This window comes from Lepidochelys olivacea, assembly GCF_965140295.1.
Source record: "Lepidochelys olivacea isolate rLepOli2 genome assembly, chromosome: 8".
In the NCBI taxonomy this organism is placed as follows: domain Eukaryota; kingdom Metazoa; phylum Chordata; order Testudines; family Cheloniidae; genus Lepidochelys; species Lepidochelys olivacea.
This window is the reverse complement of record NC_140418.1, coordinates 74,489,865-74,496,779: the sequence shown is the minus strand read 5'-3', so window position 1 is coordinate 74,496,779 and position 6,915 is coordinate 74,489,865. Positions and strand designations below refer to the sequence as shown.

The 6,915-nt window shown below is 37.6% G+C and overlaps 1 protein-coding gene across 3 annotated transcripts in view; it reads left to right on the top strand.

Annotated features, from left to right (window-relative positions):
• The window catches only part of FNBP1L (formin binding protein 1 like), a 95,405-nt gene that overhangs the window by 478 nt on the left and 88,012 nt on the right, over positions 1-6,915 (top strand). The gene's annotated exons all lie outside the window — the stretch shown is intronic.

Genomic DNA, 6,915 nt, shown 5'->3' with positions numbered 1-6,915 from the left:
ATTGGGATGGGAAGGGGAGGTTGGGGATGGGCAGTGAGGGGGACTGGGATGGGAAGGGGAGGTTGGGGGTGGGCAGTGAGGGGGACTGGGATGGGAAGGGGAGGTTGGGGGTGGGCAGTGAGGGGGACTGGGATGGGAAGGGGAGGTTGGGGGTGGGCAGTGAGCGGGACTGGAGATAGCATGACAGTTGGGGGCTGGATATTGGGCTGGGAATAGGATAGTGCTGGGCAGTGGGTAGGTGCTTGGTGGCGATTTATGGGGCTCTAGGAGAGTGCTGCATCCGAATTTCTAGTGCCCATCACTACAGTGGCTAAGCAATGGTAATGAGTGGCAGCTGGGGGAAAGTGGCATTGGGGATGGCTGTAAGTGCCTTTAGAGTAGTCTTTTGTGAACCACAACAGTATATCAACAAACAAATTTTTTTGGTGAGCAAGGACAGGGATGAAAAGGACTTTACAGTTTGTTCAGTCCCTTTTAGTGTGAGTCAGTTGTGCCTGGTATCCTGTGTCAGGGGATTCAGAGAATGCTGAGCTGCTGGGGATGGGCTAGCAGTAGATAGCAGGAGGTGCTGTGGTGAAGAAGAGAGATTAGTGAGTAATGTAAGTAAAGTCTGATCCTGCGTGTATTTAGGCACCTGAGCAGTCCCATAGAATTTGGAGACAACTCACATCCGTAAAGCTACTCTCCTGTATTTGCAGGATCAGAACCTTAGTTACTTAAATGGGGGATTGAAGAGAGAGGGACTATTTCTATACAGGCCTATTGATGGCACATAATTGTCAGAACAGTTCACTGTTTTTGAAAAAAGAAGAGTCCCACAAGCAAATAATTTTGAGGTGTGTCATCTCACTATGTACAATTCTATAATGCATCTGACGAAGTGGGTATTCACCCACGAAACCTTATGCTCCAATACATCTGTTCGTCTATTAGGTGCCACAGGACTCTTTGCAAATTCTATAATAATGGCCTAAAGTATTACAGCATAATACAGAGTATAGGGCTGTTACTTTCCTATAGTACTTTTTGTACAAAGAATGCATGGCTGCAAACCAGGCAGTAGCATCTCTTATGTGTCCACACTACATCTTTGTTTTAAAAATTTCCACCATTACTACAAGCAGTTTGATTCTGCTAATGGTAGTTGTAGAGGAAGTGCTAGTGTGGACAGGGCTCCAGGTAACCACCAGTGTTTTTAAGTACCATGATGTCTAAACCAGTTCAGGGTGAATCAACATGATATGGTACATTTTCTACACTACTGTGCCCACCATTGGTACCACAAATGGCACAGTGGTGGTTGCAATGGTGGGAAATTTTAGGGAAAAAATCCTACTGCCCGGAAGGGCTCAGTTCTCCAATTTTAAATGCCTTCTGCCATATGTAGAGCTAGGTATTATGATGATGATTACTATATACTAGGGCTGTCAAGCGATTAAAAAAATTAATTGTGCAATTAATCGCATTGTTAATAATAGAATACCATTTATTTAAATATTTTTGGATGTTTTCAAATATATTGATTTCAATTACAACACAGAATACAAAGTGTACAGTACTCACTTTATGTTTATTTTTTATTACAAATATTTGTTCTGTAAAAAACAGAAGAAATACTATTTTTCAATTCACCTCGTACAAGTACTGCAATGCAATCTCTTTATCATGAAAGTTGAACTTACAAATGTAGAATTATGTAAAAAAAACCAAAAAACACCACCTGCATTCAAAAATAAAACAATGTAAAACTTCAGAGCCTGCAAGTCCACTCAGTCCTACTTTTTATTCAGTCAGTCACTCAAACAAACAAGTTTTACATTTATGGGAGATAATGCTGCCTGTTTCTTGTTTACAATGTCACCTGAAAGTGAGAACAGGCATTTGCATGGCACTGTTATAGCTGGCGTCGCAAGATAATTACATGCTAGATGTGCTAAAGAGTCATCTGTCCCTTCGTCTTCAACAACCATTCCAGAGGACATGCGTCCATGCTGATAACGGGTTCTGCTTGATAACAATTCAAAGCAGTGCAGACTGATCTATTTGTTTAAGAAGAGAGTGTGGCATGAAGAGACAATTTTTCTGATAAAAACACTTTACTGGAAAAATAAATGTTAGAGCTTTATAGTTTGAAGAAGTTTAGTCAGTATTGCTTCATTTTATCCCCCAGTGTGATAGTTGGTCTGTTATGCTAAATGGAATACAAGGGATTTGTTGGGATGTTTATGTGATAGTGTAACGTGTGAATTGTATTCCAGGTAAGACACCGGTTTGAGAGGTATCAGTACTTAGATTGAAAACTGTTTGGCGCATGGATTATCTTTCTGTTCTGTATTTGTGCAGCACCTAACTCAATGGGACACGCTGGTCTAAGACTAGGGCTCTTAAGCGCAATGATAATAAAATAATAAATAATAATAATATTGGTTCATTGCCTACTAACAGTAGGCTAACAGTGCTGCTACACTGCCTTCACAAACTAAAGCAAAAAATATAAGTGAAAGTTCTTGTAATTTTATTAACAATAGCAGTTTATATATAGAATTTGTATTAACAGCACAAATAACTAAATTGAATTCACACCTGTGCAAAAAATAAAATGAAAAGTTTGTGTGTCGGATAATATATGCACGTCTTGGGTGGGCTGAAATACGCTGCTGGACTTTGTACCTCAGCACACCCAAAATGTGTGTATTGGCTGAACAGAATGCTCCCTGTTGTGTGTTAGTGCTTACATATATGTGTATATTTTTCTTACTTGACAACATTCCTTTAAAATGTGAACTAAAAATAGTTAAAAGGTTTGTTAGTTTAAGCTGACATATCTGTAGAACTACTTTCTTCTACAGTTTTTCTTCACACTGCATAAAAAATTGCTCCATCCCCTTTATTTCCCAACTCACATATCTTGTTACAACTTTCTGATCCATTTTTAAGAGTGTTGTTCCCTTAATAGCCTTATTCTCACTCGTGTATTTGTTTCTACGGTCACCCCTGCAGCATATTCTAAATTCACCTGTCTTAACAGAGTTTAAAATATTATTTATCATTCTATCTTGGTGAGCATGCACTGTCTGATGGTTAGACCAGACTACAGGGAGTAGGGAGGTCTTGGGTTCTGTTCCCAACTTATCCAGCTGTCACTATTTATGTCTTTGTGTGAATTACTCTGTCCTTCAGTTTCCCTATCTGTAAAATGTGACTAATATCTACTTCATATAGGATAATTAATGTTTGTAAATCTTAGATCCTCTGATGAAAGATAACATGTAGTGACAAAGTATTGCTTCTATATTTTATTATAGGATGAAAAATGCTGCTATTTTATTTAAGCAGATATATTTTTCAGGGATTTAACTAAATTTTAAATTTGTGTACTGTGTATCTAGTGACCTCATGCTCAGTTCAGTAGCTGTGAGACAGTTACACATTTAGGCTTCATGTCTGGAAAGACTTAAGCACATGCTTAACTTTACACACTGATTTCATAGTTAAGCATGTAAAGTTAAGTCTTTCCAGATCTGGAGCCTTAATTGTTAAAAACAGCATTGTTAAGTATAATTTTACTTTCATCCTCTTGCATAACTTGCATTAAGTTTCATGCCTGCTGTGTACATTATCCAAGAAGAAAATAGAGAGGTGATAGTTCATTATTAGCTGTTTTTGCTGAAATGTTTGGAAATGGTAGAACCTGATCTGTTAAATGAATCTATTCATAATGAGTCAAAACTACTGAAAATATTTAGACCTTATTTTATACTGAAATGTTTCTGCTTTTGTGCATATGGAGTTCTCCTCCTCTGTGACATACAAAAGCATACAAGTTACCTATTTTATTTTGTATCTTAATTTTCTTCTTGGAGATTTTTCAGTTAAGCTAAATATGAAATATCTTTCTATGTACTCACTCCAGTTCCAATCACAGAGTGAGCTCCAGAGACACGGGAGTTTCTAATAAAGTCCATGGGCATAGCGATCTGCCCACGTGGAATGCAGTGCATGATCAGGGCTTCTGTTTTTGTTGCAAATTCATTAACAAAAAAAAGTCTAACATTGGCCCTTTTTTATTAGGTGTGAAAAGTAACAGAAGAAAAATATTAATTAGACCCTTACTAATCTATACTAAATCTAGGCATTTTCCCCTTCTTTGCAGATATTTAAGAACGCAAGCTGGAATAAGGTCCTTTATGTTACTAAGACTTCATCATTTTTGCAGAATGTGTTATAGAATATTTACTAGTATACTGCTGTGAGTGCCTTGGGAAGGAATTCATGCCTCCTTCCATATTAGGAAAGTGCTCAGAACATTGTGAAATAAACTTTTAAGTATTTTCATAATTTAAAAATAAACTACAGTTGACCAAATACATGAACAAGGCATATTGTTATGCACTGCCTTATCTTTTTTTTTTTTTTTTTTTTTTTTACTGTTGACCTGATTTTGAGTCTGATCCAAAGTCCATTGTAGTCAATAGGCATCTTCTCATTGACTTCAGTGGGCTTTGGCTGAGGTCCTTTGAGTAGTGCTGATTAGCTGCAACTCCCATTAATCAGTAAGAATTTGAGGTGCTCTTTAACTCTCAGTATCTGGTCCTTACTTGCTAATTTTCAAAATTCATTAATTAGCAAGGGTCTTTCAGTTACTGTGAATTAGTATAGTTTTACTTTATCTGACTTTTATGAGCCTAAATTTTTCTTCATGCAAGCGCTCCCAGTAAGGAAAGTGTTTGTTTATCAATTAATATTAAGTGGGTTCAGAACTATAACCTTTCTGCCAGATGTAAACAGGCAACTAAGAATTTGTCATACCGATTCACACTAATGACAGCTCTGTCTAGTCCAGCATGTTGTCTCTGATGGAGACCAGTACCAGATCCTTAAAAGGAGATGCAAGAATCCCCATAGTGAACAGGCATAGAGTAATCTGCACACTTAAGAAGTTTCTTCCTAACCTCATTGATTAATGGTTAGCTAATGCTCTGAAGAATGAGGGTTTGTATTTCTTACAGATTACATACTATGCAATGTAACTGAATAGTCTCATTTTCCATATGTCAGATTCATAAAAGAATTAATCTGAGCTCTTCGTCTCAGTCATATCATGCAGCATGATTTCCACAGACTAATTGTTCTGTTCAGAATATCTCTGTGTGTATATATCTAGTCCCTCATAATTGTCAGAATTGCCCGCCCTGATGATTATTTTAAAACAATAATTTAGAAATCTTTGAAAGGTGTTCTGTAAACTAAAACAAATCCTCTGGCCTGAGGAAATGTTCCTTTAGTTTTAAATCTTGATTGTGCTGTGAATTGATTTGTAGTAAGTTCACACATATAGTGTGAAAAACACTATTTTATCTAATTTCAGATTTCCTGTAGATATTTTTCAGTATGTTCTCCGATGCCTCCATTTGCATCCTCTCTCTGTCCAAGGAGCGCTAAATAGTAGCCCCTTAGTGATGCTCTGAGTTGGACATACAGGTTGCTTTGAGCTGTGCAGTGGAATGTGATGAGGATGGTCTTGTGGCTAAAGTATAGTCTGGAAGAATTGTTAGTCCAGCTATCTGAGTTCTTTTTCTGCATCTGCCATAGACTCCCTTTGTGATCTTGGGTAAGATGTTTAATATCTCAGTGCTTTAATGAGTATGATCTTGGGTATAATGTTAATCTTTCAGTGTGGATTGATCTGTCCACACTGGCACTTTTCGTCGTTAAAACATTTGTCGTTTAGGGGTGTGTTTTTCACATTCCTGAGTGACAAAAGTTTTAACGACGAAAGTGCCAGTGTAGACATAGCCATACCCTCTGCTGGCCCAGTGATGAAAACATCAGAAGAAAATTTCATTCTGAAGATCCCACAGGTCCAATTATTACTCCAACAGCATTTTATTTTAGTTAGAAATAATATTTGTTTGTATCTTTCCAGCAGTTGTCTCGTTCACAAGCATCTGACCCTTTCTGCTACTGTTTCCAGAAAGAATGAGTCATTGGCCCCAAGATTTTTTCATCAGTTTATGTTCTGAGTTGGCAAAAATACTGCCAGAGATGTTTAACTAAGGGATTTTCTGCTATCAATTGACTAAATGTGTGCATATTTTTCTGTATCCCTTTCAGAATCTTGTTAGATTCCTTTCCCCACCCCAATTTGAAACACTGGTAGTCACTTGATGTCTGTTAGAATTACATCTGTTCCTGATTTTATTTATGAAGCCTCGTGAATTCATTTGTATATGGATTTGGAAATCTGGCTGATTTTCAAGGAAGTCCATGCAGCCATACATAGGATGTTACAAATCCTGGAGTGCCATGGAATGCTTAACATGGGGAAAAATGTCTCTACCTTCCTTGCCAGAGTCCTTATTCACAATTCTGAGAGCTGGCTATCTCAAGGGAGTCTAAATGCTACTACTTCCAGTTTGATTTTCTGAGTGAGAATAGCAGGAGGTTGTCTGAGATTACAAGGCCTCCTATCTCAGTGATGCAGAGGATTTCTTCAAAGAGCAGTCCTGTCAAAATGATGCCTGGGACATGATTCTTTGAAAGTGAAAATTATGCCATCATGAATGTGGGAGGGAAAAAGTGAGGATATGGGCAAATCTGTTACCAAGCTTTTAATTGCTATGTTTGGAGATTGTCAGCAGCCCACAATACAGTTATTCTCTGGGGAGGGATAAACAATCTAACAAATGTTTGAAAAACAAAAAATGGTATTAACTGTGGAGTCTAAAGATACAGATACACTCAATTAAGGTAGCAACTTAGAAAAAAGGGCCTGCCCTAAAGAGTCATTTGTGTGTTTAATCCTGATACTAGGTTAGGACATATTGTGTAGTAGTTGAATGCCTTCTCTGTGATGTTAGCAGAACAGCTTCTTAGCCTATTCAGTGAAGCCATTCATTGATTATCCCAGTAATT